Source organism: Bubalus bubalis, chromosome 9, assembly GCF_019923935.1.
Source record: "Bubalus bubalis isolate 160015118507 breed Murrah chromosome 9, NDDB_SH_1, whole genome shotgun sequence".
NCBI lineage: Eukaryota > Metazoa > Chordata > Mammalia > Artiodactyla > Bovidae > Bubalus > Bubalus bubalis.
The window spans coordinates 106,847,800-106,857,016 of record NC_059165.1 but is presented as its reverse complement, the minus strand read 5'-3'; the positions used below and the strand labels follow the sequence as shown (position 1 = coordinate 106,857,016).

General features: G+C 45.2%; 1 non-coding gene across 1 annotated transcript; it reads left to right on the top strand.

The window, feature by feature from the left end:
• The first annotated feature begins 8,736 nt into the window (after window positions 1–8,736).
• LOC112587204 lies at window positions 8,737–8,843 on the top strand. Its single transcript, XR_003111720.2, has one exon. It is a non-coding gene; the product is annotated as a U6 spliceosomal RNA (small nuclear RNA).
• Window positions 8,844–9,217: the final 374 nt, after the last annotated feature.

Below are 9,217 nucleotides of genomic sequence, written 5' to 3'. Positions count from 1 at the left end.
TTGACCTGGAATCTTGGAATCCAAGGCCAAGCTCAGGTCACCTGGGATGAATAATTGGACAGTTCAGTAGCCTGGTGCCAAGTTCCTGAATGAACAGCTGGTTGACTTGGCTACCACCCCCCAAGGTCAAGCCTGGCTCTTCTAGGATGAATATTTGGTTACCCCAGCACCCAAGGCAAAGTCTGGGATGTCTGAAAAGGACAGCTGATTGACTCTGCAACCTGGAGCCTTAAGACTAAATCTGGGACATCTGGAATGCCTAAAATAAACAACTTGTCAGTCCAGCAGTCTGGCAACCAAAGCCAACTCTGGGCCACCCCAAACAGCTGGTCAACTCAGAAGCTCAGTGCTTGAGGCATAGTCCAGAAAACCTTGGACTGACAGGTGGCTGACCCAGCATTGCAACCATGGAGATCAAATCAGGGACCTCCGTAAGGGACAGCTAGTCAACATAGTAGGTTAACACCCTAAGCCAAGGCTTGTTGTTGTTCAGTTGCCCAGTTAAGTCAAACTCTTTGTGACTCCATGGACTGCAGCACTCCCTGTCCCTCACCATCTCCTAGTTTGCCAAAGTTTATGTCCATTACATCAATGATGCCATCCAGCCATCTCTCCTCTGATGCCCTCTTCTCCTTCTTCCTTCAATCTTTCCCAGCATCAGAGTCTTTTCCAATAAGACAGCTGTTCGCATCAGGTGACCAAAATATTGGCCAAGGCTGGGACCTTACAAATAGACAGCAAGTTGACTTGGCAGCTCAGTGTTTGAGGCCAGTCAGTGATGCATGGACATCACTAAGTTGGGCAGATGTTAAACCCACAAGCCTGATGCTAAAGGCCAAGTCAAGGATGCCTGAGATGAACAGCTGGTCACCCCAGCACCCTGGCATTCAAGACCAAGACTGGGAAACCCTAGACAGACAGCTGTTTGACCCAGCAAGCCATGTCTGGGATGCCACAAATTAACAGCTGCTGGACCCAGAAGCCTAATGTATGAGGCTAAGTCTATGACATCCTGGGTCAGATAGGTGGATGATGTGGCAGACCAATGCTAGAGGCCAAGTCTTGGATCCTGGAGGAACAGATGGTCAACCTGACAGCCAGTGCCAGAGGCCAAGTCATCTAGGGGTAGACAGTTGGTTGACCTGGCAGACAGATGCCAAATGCGATGTTTGGGAACCCCCAAATGGACAGCTGGTTGACCTGGCAGCCCACTGAGGAACCAGATCCAGGATCCTCTGAACAGATAGCTGGTTGACCAGGCAACCCACTCTTCATGGCCAAGTCTGAGACAACCAAGATGCCTAGGACACAGTTGATACAGCAACCTGACACTGGAAAACAGATATAAAAAGGCTAGAATGTTTGGGATGGACAGCCGATGGAGTCAGTAACTCAATGCTGGTAGCCAATTCTTGGATGCCTTGGAGAGTAAGCTAGTCAACTCAATACTCTTGCCACCCAAAGCCAAGTCTAGGATGCCAGAGATTGACAGTTGGTGAACCCCAAGACCTGGTGGACAAGGCCAAGTTTCATGATACCCCAAAACTGATAAGTGGTCAATCTGAAATCCTAGCAACCAAGGCCAAGTCTGGGAAATTGGGACACCCTAGACTAATATCTTGGAGAAGTCGATGGCACCCGACTCCAGTACTCTTGCCTGGAAAATCCCATGGATGGAGGAGCCTGGAAGGCTGCAGTCCATAGGGTCGCTGAGGGTCGGACACAACTGAGCGACTTCTCTTTCACTTTTTACTTTCATGCATTGGAGAAGGAAATGGCAACCCACTCCAGTGTTCTTGCCTGGAGAATCCCAGGGACGGGGGAGCCTGGTGGGCTTCCATCTATGGGGTCGCAAAGAGTCGGACATGACTGAAGTGACTTAGCAGCAGCAGCAGCAGACTAATATCTTCAAGAAAATTAGAGATACCAAGGGAACATTTCATGCAAAGATGGGCTCAATAAAGGACACAAATGGTATGGACTTAACAAAAGCAGAAGATATTCAGAAGAGGTGGCAAGAATACACAGAAGAACTGTACAAAAAAGATCTTCATGACTCAGATAATCATGATGGTGTGATCACTCACCTAGAGCCAGACATCCTGGAATGTGAAGTCAAGTGGGCCTTAGAAAGCATCACTACGAACAAAGCTAGTGGAGGTGATGGAATACTGGTTGAGCTATTTCAAATCCTGAAAGATGATGCTGTGAAAGTGCTGCACTCAATATGCCAGCAAATTTGGAAAACTCAGCAGTGGCCACAGAACTGGAAAAGGTCAGTCTTCATTCCAAGCCCAAAGAAAGGCAATGCTAAAGAATGCTCAAACTCCCGCACAATTGCACTCATCTCACACGCTAGTGATCTTGCCTGGAGAATCCCAGGGACAGCGGAGCCTGGTGGGCTGCCATCTATGGGGTCACACAGAGTCAGACACGACTGAAGTGACTTAGCAGCAGCAGCACACGCTAGTAAAGTAATGCTCAAAATTCTCCAAGCCAGGCTTCAGCAATACGTGAACCGTGAACTTCCAAATGTTCAAGCTGGTTTTAGAAAAGGCAGAGGAACCAGAGATTAAATTGCCAACATCCGCTGGATCATCAAAAAAGTGAGAGAGTTCCAGAAAAACACCTATTTCTGCTTTACTGACTATGCCAAAGTCTTTGACTGTGTGGATCACAATAAACTGTGGAAAATTCTGAAAGAGAAAGAGATGGGAATACCAGACCACCTGCCTTTTGAGAAACCTATATGCAGGTCAGGAAGCAACAGTTAGAACTGGACATGGAACAACAGACTGGTTCCAAACAGGAAAAGGAGTATGTCAAGGCTGTATATTGTTACCCTGCTTATTTAATTTATATGCAGAGTACATCATGAGAAATGCTGGGCTGGAAGAAGCACAAGCTGGAATCAAGATTGCTGGGAGAAATATCAATAACCTCAGATATGCAGATGACACCACTCTTACGGCAGAAAGTGAAGAGGAACTAAAAAGCCTCTTGTTGAAAGTGAAAGAGGAGAGTGAAAAAGTTGGCTTAAAGCTCAACATTCAGAAAACGAAGATCATGGCATCTGGTCCCATCACTTCATGGGAAATAGATGGGGAAACAGTGAAAACAGTGGCTGACTTTATTTTGGGGGACTCCAAAATCACTACAGATGGTGATTGCAGCCATGAAATTAAAAGACGCTTACTCCTTGTAAGGAGAGTTATGACCAACCTAGATAGCATATTCAAAAGCAGAGACATTACTTTGCCAACAAAGGTCCGTCTAGTCAAAGCTATGGTTTTTCCTGTGGTCATGTATGGATGTGAGAGTTGGACTGTGAAGAAAGCTGAGTGCCGAAGAATTGATGCTTTTGAACTGTGGTGTTGGAGAATACTCTTGAGAGTCCCTTGGACTGCAAGGAGATCCAACCAGTCCATTCTAAAGGAGATCAGTCCTGGGTGTTCATTGGAAGGACTGATGCTAAAGCTGAAACTCCAATACTTTGGCCACCTCACACGAAGAGTTGACTCATTGGAAAAGACCCTGATGCTGGAAGGGATTGGGGGCAGGAGAAGAAGGGGACGACTGCCGGGAGCCAGCATGAGGAACTCCACCCATGGCAAAGGTCATGAGGAAGGAGGCTCGGCATACGCAAAGGCGGGATCAAGCCTCAGGGGTCCCCCTGGAAATTCTCGAGCATCTACCCCCAAAACCAGAGTCTGCCTACTTTACTGCCTTGTGCTCTCACCTACACCTCTGACTTTATGGGGGGCTGTCCCCCACCACCTCTCTCTGAAAAAGAGTTAACTTACAGCTCCAGTTAATAAAGTTCTTGGGCGTGACAAGAGTGTTTCAACCTACAAACTCCTTTGGAAGTCCTCTAGCCTGCCTGAACAGGTTCTTCTGGCCACACGTGATTGTTCACAGCCTCCCAACCGTGAGAGGCATGAGATGTTCTAAACTGTCTAAATACATATTCCTTTGAGCAGTTAAAAGATTGATTAGAAATTGTATTGGTAAAGGGTTTTTCACTTGTTTGGGCCAATGTTTGCTGCTGAGTTTCCGTATCCCTTACCTACTGTGTCCCTGGGAGTGTATTGATTAATATAATTGGTGTATAGGAATGTAAGTAGTAGCTTTAATGTTTGTAACCTTGGACCCTTGAGTTAATTCTTTTCTTGTTATAGGCCAGCACACCTTTGCCCTATAGGAATGCAACTTTATCTAATGCTTTTGGAGGTTGGCGCCTGACTTTAGAATAATCACCTTTAGAGAAAAATAAGTTTTCTGAAGAAAGGATCATAAAATGTTAACAGGCCCCCTGGCCAGAAGATGATGTAAATCACCTAAACTTTTGCATATGATAAGTTTGAAAGCCTGGCTTCGATAAGGATCAAGGACTGCTGACCTTCCCCCATTATCCCCTATGCACAACTTAAGGTATAAAAAGTACTTTGGAAAATAAAGTGCGGGCCTTGTTCACCGAAGCTTTGTCTCCCCATGTCATTCTTTCTCTCACCTTCTGGCTGAATTCCCATCTGGAGCGTGGAGGCTCGTCAAGCCTACTAATTATGCCTGAGCTTCTAAGATCTGACCTGGGAGGCCTTAGTGTCTCCTCTCCTTTGGGAGAATGGGAGGACACCTGCGGCCTACGTAGGTGACGCAAATTCCTTGTCTTGGAATTTTATTACCTTTCCACGTAAACCAAGTTATTCAGCCTCTTTTCTCCACTGAATTTTCTCACTGAGCTATCCTTACTTAACCACTCTTTATATCTTTAATTAACTCTTAATTGATCTATTGTTTCCTGATCGCTGATGCCGTCCCTGCTTCAAATTCCCTGGATCCACCGGGGCTGGACCCTGGCAGACGACAGAGGATGAGATGGCTGGATGGCATCACCGACTCGATGGACATGAGTTTGAGTAAACTTCGGGAGCTGGTGATGGACAGGGAGGCCTGGTGTGCTGCGATTCATGGGGTCGCAAAGAGTCAGACAAGACTGAGCAACTGAAATGAATTGAACTGAGACTAACATCTGGTTGACCCAGAAGCCCAACTCCAAAGGTTAAGTCTGGGAACCCTGGGATGGACAACTGGTCAAACTGGAAGCCTGATGCCTAAAGCCAAGTCAGAGATGCTATAGGATGCACAGCTGGCTGCAGCCACCTGACACTGGAGGCCAAGTTTAGGGCACTATGGGTGTCACAGATGGTTGACTTGGGAGGCCCAGTTGCATGGGATGGACAGCCAGCCAACCTGGCAGCATGATACTGGAAACCAAGTCTAGGTCCCAGCACCCCAGTGGATGAGATCATATCTGGGGTGCTTGGAACAGAAGCTTCTCAACCCAACATCCGGGCACCCAAGATCAAGTCCAAGAAACCCAAGAAGCCTGGCATGGACAATTGATCAATTCAGCAGCTCAATACCTGAGGCTACTTTTGGATCAGAAAGGACAGGCAGCTTGTCAACCAAGTAGTCTGGCACCCAAGACCAACTTCAGAACACTCACAATACCCAGTGTGAACAGCTGGTCTGGTAGCCTAATACTGGAGACCATGGCAAGGATACCCCAGAAGAATGGTGGGTTAATTACAGAGAAGAGCCAATTTTGACTCCATGTTGGATCCATTTCTTTTACTTTAACGTTTGCTTCCCATTGCTTTTGTTCACTACAAGGATACTGTCCATACATAACTGTCTGCCTCAGGGAACCCTGCCCCTCTGCCTGAATGTTAAACCAGAATGCCTTTGTTTAGGACCCTGTCCATGTGTGGATGGCTCCAGAAAGGAAGAAATTAACACATCCCCTGCCCAAATCTGGCTATTCCAGGAGATATTTGAAGATTAATGGTCTTTTTACTTTATTTCCTCACCTCCCCCCTTTTCTGTTCTATAAAAGAACCTGGCCTCCAGACCCCGATAAGATGGTTATTTTGAGACATTAGTCTGTCATCTTTTCAGTCTGTCAGCTTTCTGAATAAAGTTGTATTCCTTGCCTCAACACTATGTCTCTCACATTTATTGGCCTGCTGTTGGTGAGCACAGCAAGCTTTGCTTCAGTAACAATAGCAGGTGCTATCCATGACCAGTTCTAAATTCATTGGTCCATCTTTCACTGCAGCTACAGCTGTAATAGTTTTACCTATCTTAGGGGCTTTCCACTTCAAATATCTGCTGCATCTTTTGGTTTTCTAATTTAGGACTCTTTCTGAACCCCCGAGACCTAACCAAACTACAACTCCTGTACTGCAGGAGAGTTAATGCCCAAGGGACAACCATCAAGCAATGCTGTGCCGTGCTTAGCTGCTCAGTCATGTCTGACTCTTTGTGACCCCATGGACTGTAGCAAGCAATGGGTAGGAGTAGACAAATAGTTTCCCTTCTTTGAGGTGACAATTCTGAGGTGTATTCCACATGTTAGAGGGTCCCCAGTAGCACTTAGCCCATAGTGACCACAGAAGTAAATAGCAAAATAGTATATGCTTCATTGCCTTCATGCTTTCTCAGTCTCAATCTCCCTGTTCCCTCAGTCTTGTCTCCTTGTATAGCGTTCTGCTTTTGAGGGGAAAAAAGAAGGAAGATGATTCTAGCAAAAAATTAGAAATTACTGAAGCAAACCCCTCATTGAGAGAATAAATAAAACTATAAATAGGGCTTTGAAAAGGATAACAAATTTGACTACAGGAAACAAGGCCAAAGAAAAAGAGAGCAACTAATCAATAAAGGCGGAGAAGGCAATGGCACCCCACTCCAGTACTCTTGCCTGGAAAATCCCATGGATGGAGGAGCCTGGTGGGCTGCAGTCCATGGGGTCGCTAAGAGTCGGACACGACTAAGCGACTTCACTTTCAATTTTCACTTGCATGCATTGGAGAAGGAAATGGCAACCCACTCCAATGTTCTTGCCTGGAGAATCCCAGGGACGGGGGAGCCTGGTGGGCTGCCGTCTATGGGGTCGTGCAGAGTCGGACACGACTGAAGCGACTTAGCAGCAGCAGCAATGAATAAAGGAAATCAGAAAGGAAAACCATTAAAGATCCAGTAGTCTTTAAAATATGAGGGCTATGAACAACTTCCTAAAATTGTGAAAATGATTATAAATGGGCAAATTATTGTAAAAATTTATCAAAGTTGTTAAAATTGAATTTTTTTTTATCATGGCATCCAGTCCCATCACGTCATGGCAAAATAGAAGGAGAAATAATGGAAACAGTGACAGACTTTATTTTCTCAGGCTCCAAAATCACTGCAGATGCTAACTGCTACTGCTGCTGCTGCTAAGTCGCTTCATTCGTGTCCAACTCTGTGCAACCCCTGAGACGGCAGCCCACCAGGCTCCCCCATCCCTGGGATTCTCCAGGCAAGAACATTGGAGTGGGTTGCCATTTCCTTCTCCAATGCATGAAAGTGAAAAGTGAAAGTGAAGTCGCTCAGTTGTGTCCGAACCTTCGCGACCCCATGGACTGCAGCCTACCAGGCTCTTCCGTCCATGGGATTTTCCAGGCAAGAGTACTGGAGTGGGGTGCCATTGCCTTCTCCGGCAGATGCTAACTACAGCCATGAAATTAAAAGACACTTGCTCCTTGAAAGAAAAGCTATGACCAACCTAGTCTAGTCTAGTCTAAGTAGCTAAGTCATGTCCAACTCTTGAGACTCCATGGACTGTAGCCCGCCAGGCTCCTATGTCCATGAGATTTTCCAGGCAAGAATACTGGAGTGGGTTGCCATTTCCATCTCCAGGGGATTTTCCTGATCCAGAGATCAAACCCAGGTCTCCTGCTTTGCAGGCCAATTCTTTACCAACTGAGCTACAAGAGAAGCCCAACAGCAGCTCCACCTAGACAGCATATTAAAAAGCAGAGACATTACTTTGCTGAGAAAGGTCCATCTAGTCAAAGCCATCATTTTTCTAGTAGTCATGTATGGATGTGAGAGCTGGACCATAAAGAAAGCTGAATGCCGAAGAATTGATGCTTTTGAACTGGCGTGTTGGAGGAGACTTTTGAGAGTACATTGGACTGCAAGGAGATCCAACCAGTCAATCCTAAAGGAAATCAGTCCTAGGTGTTCATTGGAAGGACTGATGCTGAAGCTGAAATTCCAATACTTTGGCCAACTGATGTGAAGAACTGACTTATTGGGAAAGACCCTGATCCTAGGAAAAATTGAAGGCAGGAGGAGAAGGGGATGACAGAGAATGAGATGGCTGGATGGCATCACTGACTCAGTGGACATGAGTTTGAGCAAGCTCCAGGAGTTGGTGATGGACAGAGAAGCCTGGTGTGCTGCAGTCCATGGGGTCACAAAGAGTCAGACACAACTGAGCAACTAAACTGAACTGACTGAATAATGAATAAAAAAAATTCCTTAATTGAAAATTTTACCATAAAGAAAACCCCAGGTCTAGAGAGCTTAAACAGTAAACTATCTAAACACTTAAGGAAAAAATATAAATCTGACCAACAGAAATTTTTCTAGGGAATATAAAAAGAGGGCATATCCCAATTAATTTTATGATTACAAAAATTTGGTATCAAAATCCTATTAAGACAATGTGACAAAGGAAATATATAGGCCAATTTTATTCATGAACACAGATACAACAATCCTAATAAAATTATTAGCAAAAGTTTGGCCAAAATGGCAAAGTAGGAAGAGCCTAAGCTCAACTCCTCCTGTAGGCACACCAAAATTACAACTCGTTACCAAGCAATTATTGAAGATAAAGATTGAAATTTAGTGCTCGCTTCGGCAGCACATATTCTAAAATTGGAACGATACAGAGAAGATTAGCATGGCCCCTGCACAAGGATGACATGCAAATTCGTGAAGTGTTCCATATTTTTTTCGATATTTGGCAAAACTAATACAATATTGTAAAGTTTAAAAATAAAATAAAATTTAAAAAAAAGATTGAAATTTAGCAGAAAAGATTTTCTACAACTAAATATATAACAAAGGAATCACAACAATACAGGCAAGAAGGGCAGAGTTACAGCCAGAGATTCCAAATTCCAGCTCTGCTCATCAGACAACTTTTACTGTCTTTGTTTCCCCCTCCGCTTTTCTTCTGGTACTCAGTGGATGTCTTTATGACTATTCTGACCTCTGCCACTCTGTAAATACACTTACTGAAAGTCTATGTGGTCAGCCCAGGGAGGGGCTTTATTGTCCTGAGAAAGGGTGCGGCAGAGACCTCAGACCTCCCACCCACATAGGG